Source organism: Thamnophis elegans, chromosome Z, assembly GCF_009769535.1.
Source record: "Thamnophis elegans isolate rThaEle1 chromosome Z, rThaEle1.pri, whole genome shotgun sequence".
Lineage (NCBI taxonomy): Eukaryota > Metazoa > Chordata > Lepidosauria > Squamata > Colubridae > Thamnophis > Thamnophis elegans.
In genome coordinates, this window is record NC_045558.1 from 47,926,142 (window position 1) to 47,933,598 (window position 7,457).

A 7,457-nucleotide genomic window follows, 5' to 3' on the forward strand; every position below is an offset into this window, starting at 1 on the left:
GTATTTATATACGGTGGTTTTTTTTTTCTTTTATTATTTTTTTTTCCTTGGTTCATTTTACTTTTATCAGATAAAACAACACTCGAATAAAGGCATACACCAAGGAGGGAGGTAGATGGAAAGAAGAGGGAGGAGTAAGGAAGGAGTAAGGGGAATGTAAGGAGGGTGTGTGGAGAGTAAGGGGAGAAGGAAGGCTTGAGGGGAAAGGGAAGTAGGAGGGGAGTGTTAGAGGGAGAAAGGAAAGTTGGAGGGGGTAGATGGGGTGTATGGAGGATGGAAGGGTTAGGTGGGGTTGTGAATGATGAGTTGTGTTTCCTTTTTTTGTTCATTTTATCTCCTTTTTTTTTCCTTTTCTTATAGTAAATACCCTGTATATAAGTGATTGCAAATGGAATGTGAAAAATGAATAAAATATATTTTAGATGTAAAAAAGATGTTTGGAATGTGTTTTTACTCATTTCCTTGAAGACAAATCAAATTACTAAGTACAAAAGAAATTGACCCAGACTAAATATCGGCAATGGTACAATAAATTATATGGCAGCATATGTTGTTAACTCGACGTTAAATGGAGAACGTTTCAACTCTGTAATGGAGAAAACTTCAAAATCTGCCCGCAAGATCCTTCTTAAATTAATTTAGGGCTCAGCACTCTCTACATGTGATCTTTATTTCTAAAGTTCAAACAGAGGGCTACTCTCTGTAAAATAGATAATGTGAATAATCCAAGTAAGCCCAAGAAATAAAGCAAACTTGAGAAATCAAATTTAATTTAATTCAGCCACACACAAACATGTTTTATTTGCTTCCATATTCTATGCTCAGATCTTATTAACAAAACCCCACATTTCTTGTTCTTTACTAACAAATGCTTCAGATTAATGCAACAAGTAAAATAACAATTAAATTCTATAGCTACTAAAGGTGATATAAATTTTTTTCTGAGGTTAATAGCTTCCTATGAGGGAGCCTATAACTTTAAAGCTTTTTTGTCTGTTCACAGGCATCCTATTTAAGCAATGCAATTCCAAAACCACACAGCTAGTATTTAAAGAAAACCTGGGCTGCCACAGAGACAGAACAACTTGATAGGAGTGTGGTGGAAGAGAAAGAGGTACATGTTTCTTCCCTCTTATTTTTCATGCCCACAGAGGAGCAGGTATCCCCTTCTCACGTGCTAATATATATATTTATCAGCACAAATACAACACACACACACACACACACACCAAGTGATTTCTATGGTGATTTCCCCATTGCCTTTTATATGTATTCTTTTCCAATCTCTCCATTCCACTTTCCAGGAGAGGAGGGAAGGGGGACAGATCAAACCCACAACATATATTAACTGTAAAGGTAATAAATGGTCATAAATTGGCCACAAAATTATTTTTTCAGGACTGTTGCAACTCTGAAGAGTCGCTGAAAGAGTGGTTGGTAAATGACAACTCCCTGTACCATTCTTGATTCAAATGACTTTTTTACCCTACTTAAAATTGAAATCCCAAAGCCTCACATTGGATGCCTATTTTGTTATGTGGTCATATTATAGAGGAATTTTCAGTATGGGGAAAAAATATCCAGAGCTGTTTAGGGAATGGAAGCATTTAGTGAAAAGTAGCATAATCCATATTGACATTTTCCTATTTCTATTATGGGAACCACAAATCTAAAATATTTTTCCTATGCTGCACTGTCTTCCTCTCACAGTTTGAGTCTGGCATCATCATTATAAGTCTTCTTTTAATCATATGACTGACAATTACTAATGTATGGTATGCAAAACGTATACAATGAGTTCTTCTAAACTGAATTGACAACTAAATGTGTCCTAAATATATTACAAATGTGAACTCTTACTTAAAAAAGAGAGAAAAGCAGACATACATAAAAAATGAAATCACTTGGTATTTCTGAAGTCTGCTTGTCAAAAAACTGCAGTGTAGAACCGAGTGGCTGGCCTGCCTGCCTGCCTACCTACCTATTACAGTAATATGAGGATTTCCTCCAAACAGATAACATGCCCAAAAACTCTGACTTGAAATAGATCAAATTGACTCCAGATGAAAATATTATAGGAGAGGTACCTAGTGGTGGAATTCAAATAATTTAGCATCGGTCACATTGGTCATTGTGAGAGGCATGGCCAACTGTCCCACAGCTTTGCCGTACATGCAGGACAAGACTCCCACAATGGTAAACCTGCTCCTGGCAAACCATTATTAAATTCTCTCCCCCTCACTCACGCAATCAAAGTTGATCTTGAACGCTGCACTGCACTGGAGAAATGGAGTGCCAGGCACAAGGGAAAGACAAGCAGAAAAAGAGGGAAAGCAGACTCCTTCCCTCACTCTGGCCACTCTGTTTCCCCCCCTGTTATCCAACTGGGTGCTGTGCTGCAATGGAGAGACTGGCACAAAAGAAAGACGAACAGGGAAAGAAGAAAAGCAGTCTTCTTCCCTCATGCTGGCCGCTCAGTTGCCCATTTCTCCATTGTAGCGTGGTGCCATAGAGCTTGCCCCACCCACCACCACCCAGATGCCCTCGCTTCCCACAAGCATTTCTTGCCTGATTTCCAGCTCGTCTCATTTCTGCTGAGTTCTGTCTGCAGTGCCCATACTGGCTGCCCTTTCCTGGCCAGAGCTGGAATGCTGCTGTGTTTAAGTCCTGGTAGATGCCAGCCTTCCCTTTGATGGGCTTGGGCAGCTGTTGGAAAGAGAGTTGCCCATTTCAACACCTGGGGCCCAGATGCCCTTGCTTCCACCAAGCATTTCTTTGACTACCTGACTTTCAACTCCATCACGTTTCTCTGTCGCATTTGTGGGACTAAAAAACAAAGTTCAATCAATTCTAACTTTGTGAAGGGTTTTTTTTTGCTAGAAGTTGAAATTGTTTGATTGAACTTTTTTGTTAGTCCCACAAACTTTTGTTTCCCTGCACATGATTGCCGCCCCCTGCTGCTCACAAAGAGGCCACCTAGGTAGCCACTCAATGCAAGCAGCAGCTCATGGATCATGATGCCGCATGTGGACTGGGATTGAGCCTCTCTTCACAGGATCCCCAACAACGCCCCTGGCCTCCTTAGGACAGAGCCAGGTCCGGGTACTAGATCAGCCCCCTGCAAAGCCCATTGTCTGCCAAGGAACCCAGCCGAGGCCTCATTCACCACCTGCTGAGGTGCCTGCTGATGGATGGGGTTCTTCAGGCACTTAGTTTGGCTGCCTGTTTATAACTGTAGCTCCTCCCTCTAAATGCTTTGTCAGAGTTGCCTTGGGGTTTTGCCTGCACTGACATTGCTTGCTTGAAGGAGGAAGTGGAGGGGCGGTTAGAGGAGTGCCAAGATGCCAAAATGACCTCAGGAGAGGCCGGTCGAGCAAGGAGTGACTGGAAAAGGAGAAGTGAGGGGTGGGATTAGCCGGTTCTCCAAACTGCACACAAAGTTAACTACCAGTTCCACCAAACCAGCCAAATCAGCTGAATTCTACCACTGCAGGTACTGTATATTAGTTTATGATAGCTCAAAATTTGAAAGTCTTTCAAATTAACAAACTTTGTTCTAGTAAAAAGGTTTTGTGAACTACACCTTATTCAACAATTGCACAGAGTGATAAATTAAAGTAGTATTTAAATAGAGTTGGGTATGGGGAAAGAGAAGGGCTGGATATTTACCCTATTTTTCAGAGTATAAGATACACTGGAGTATAAGATGTTACAAGGTTTTGAAGAGGAAAAATTAAAAAAAAAGTTTTTGGACTCTACAGACCTCCCAAAAATGACCCATTTTTGGAGAAAATGGGCCCGTTTCCCCCCCTCCCAAAAATGGCATAAATAGCCTTTAGGGAGATTGCAGAGTCTCCTGGGGAGTGGGGGGGGGGGGAACGAGCAAAAAATGGTCCATTTTTCACAAAACATAAAAAAGGAACATGGATAGCCTTTAGGAAGCTTATAGAATGCTCCTGGGAGCTGGGGGGGGGAGGTAAAATTAAGCAAAAAACAGTCCTTATTTCTTCCCTCCCCCACCCCTGGGAGCTCTCTAAAAGCTTCCTAGGGGCTATGCATGGGCATTTTGATGAAGGGGGAGGGGATTCAGGAGGCACAAAATGCTGTATTCAGTGTATAAGACACACCCAGATTTTCAGCCTCTTTTTTGAGGGAAAAAGGTGTATCTTATACTCCAAAAAAATGGTATATGCAAATTATTCAGGGTGTAGATTACAAGTGCAGTATCTTATAACTATTATACTTATTAACTATAACGGCCATTCAAGGACAGGGTGATCTATGTTGAAAAATATCAGACAATCTATTCCTAAATTGGGTGCACCATTATTGTTATAATGGTGCACCCATGCCACTGTGATTGGATCCATCTATCTTGCTGCTGGGCTTCATCTTCCCTTCCATCTTATCCAACATCTTTCCAGGGAGCTAGATCTTCATATAATGCATCTGAAGTAGCATAAAATAAGCCATATTTTTCCAATGAAAACTAGAAGTGATTTGCTTAATGATCCATTGGTATAATTTCTTAGCAATTCCCAGCATTCCCGAGAGTTTTCTCCAATGCTAAATTTCAACAGTGTCAATATTCTTTTCAATTAGTTTCTTTGAAGTTTAATTTTTGTTTACATAGAATGGAAAATGTTTCCTGGATGATTCTGATCTTTGCAAATATAGACATACCAAGGACTCTTAAAATTGTTTTTTTCAGGGCTACGTAACCAAGTGCTAATCTGCAGCATGTTTCTAGACTGTTAGTTCCTTCATTGTTGATAGTCAATCCTAAAAGGCAGAACCTATATACCACCTCAATATCTTCATCTGGATTTGTAATTGCTGTTAAGAGTTCATCATATTTTATTGTAGTTCCATTTTTTCATTGTGTTCCATGATTTATATTACAAAAGTTTGCAAATCCTTTTCAACCTATCAAACTTTTATCATAAGCATAGCAGATATTACTGATGTTTCTTCTTTCAATTTTAAAACCATGCTCATCTTTTTCCAACCCAGCTTCATTTAATATTTATTTGGCATATATGTTAAATAACCAAGGGGAGAGTATACAACCTTCTTTTACTCTTTTGCCAATTTGGAGCTTGTCTGCTTTGCAATGGTCTGTCTGTATTGTGGCTGTATACAGGTTTCAAATGTGGGCAATAGATATTTTGGATTTCAAATCTTCTAAAGACATTCCATAGTTTGAGATGATTAACACAACTGAAGGCCTTTCTGTGATCAATGAAGCATGCATTGATTTTGTGTGTGTGTGGTATATTTTGGCTTTCTAAATTTTCCAGAATGCAACAGCAATAATGTGTTTCTCAGTCTTTCTAAAAGTTAGATTGAACATAAGACATTTCCTTTGTTGTGTTTTACTCTAATATGGATGGTTTATATAATCAAGCAACAAATCAGCAAACACCTAAAGAAAACAAAGTAATAACCAAAAGCCAATTGGTTTGTCAAAAACAGATCACGCCAGACTAATCCTATTGCATTCTTTGACAAAGTGACAAAATTAATGGACCAGAGGAATACTGTCGATATAATTTACTTGGACTTCAGTAAGGCATTTGATAAAGTAGATCATAACCTACTACTAGATAAAGTAGAAAAAATGTGGATCAGACAGCAGCAGCACCAGATGAATTCGTAACTGGCTGACCAACCACACTCAACTGTAGTCCTCAATGGAATTGCCTCTACATGGAGGAAAGTATGCAGTGGAGTACCCCAAGGCTCAGTTTTAGGCCCAATACTTTTCATCAATGACTTGGACAAGGGGATAGATCTACATGGGGCTGCCCTTGAAGAGTGTTCGAAGACTTCAGTTAGTCCAGAATGCAGCCGTGCGAGCTATTGTGGGCGTACCTAGGTACACCCATGTTACACCTATCCTCCGCGAGCTGCACTGGCTTTCCATTGGTCTCCAGACACGCTTCAAGGTGCTAGTCGTTACTTTTAAAGCCCTACATGGTATAGGACCTGGCTACCTGAGAGACCACCTCCTGCCATTTACCTCCCAGAGACCCATAAGATCTCACAGACTAGGCCTCCTCCGGATTCCATCTGCCGGTCAATGTCGGCTGGCGACTCCCCGGGGAGGGCCTTCTCTGTAGCTGCTCCGGCCCTATGGAACGATCTTCCCTTGGAGATCCGGACCCTTACTACCCTTCCGGCCTTCCGCAAAGCGACCAAGACCTGGCTGTTCCGGCAGGCCTGGGGCTGTTGATTTATCCAGCCCCATCCTAAGTTATAAATGTTGTGGTATTTTAATGTTGTTTTTAATTTTTGTATCCCCCTTCCCTTTTTATCTGTAAGCCGCCCTGAGTCTCTTAAGAGTGGGCGGCATACAAACCCAATAAATGAAATGAATGAATAAATGAATGAAATGATAGATGGGGAACTCATCAAATTTGCAGATGACACCAGGAATAGCCTCCAGAAGATAGGGAACATTGAGCGCTATCTAACAAAATGAAATTAAATGGTGAAAAAAGTAAGGTTCTACATTTAGGCAAGAAAAACAAAATGCACAGGTACTATATATGTGGTACCTTGCACAATAGTAGCAACTATGAGAGGAATCTTGGAGTCCTAGTGGACAACCATTTAAATATGAGCCAGCAGTGTGCAGCAGTTGCCAAAAAAGCCAACACCATTCTAGACTGCATAAACAGAGGGATAGAATCAAGATCACGTGCAGTGTTAATACCACTTTATAATGCTTTGGTAAGACCACACTTGGAATACTGCATCCAGTTTTGGTCTCCAAGATGTAAAAAAGATGATGAGACTCTAGAAAAAGTGCCGAGAAGAGCAAAAAAGATGATTAGGGGACAGGAGGCTAAAACATATAAAGAATGGTTGCAGGAACTGGTTATTTTCAGTTTAATGAAAAGAAGGACTAGGAGAGATATGGTAGCAGTGTTCCAATATTTCAGGGGCTGCCACAAAGAAAAGAGAGTCAAGCTATTCTCCAAAGCATCTGAGGGTAGGACAAGAAGCAATGAGTAGAAGCTAATCAAGGAGAGATGCAACTTAGAACTAAGGAGAAATTTCCTGACAGTTAGAATTAATCAGTGGAACAACTTGCCTCCAGAAGTTGTGAATGCTCCAATGCTGGAAGTTTTTAAAAAAATGTTGGACTACCATGTTTTTGAAGTAGCGTAGGATTTCCTGCCTAAGCCGTACTAGAAGACTTCCAATGTCCCTTCCAACTCTGCTATTCTATTTGATCTTAAATATTATTTGTCTAGAACAGTGTTTTTCAACCACTGTGCCGTGGCACACTAGTGTGCCGTGACATAGTGTAAGGTGTGCCGTGGGAGAATTACTTTATATATAGTCAATATAGACACAGAGTTAATTTTTTTTAACATTTTCTAATGGTGGTGTGCCTCGTGATTTTTTTCATGAAAAAAGTGTGCCTTTGCACAAAAAAGGTTGAAAAA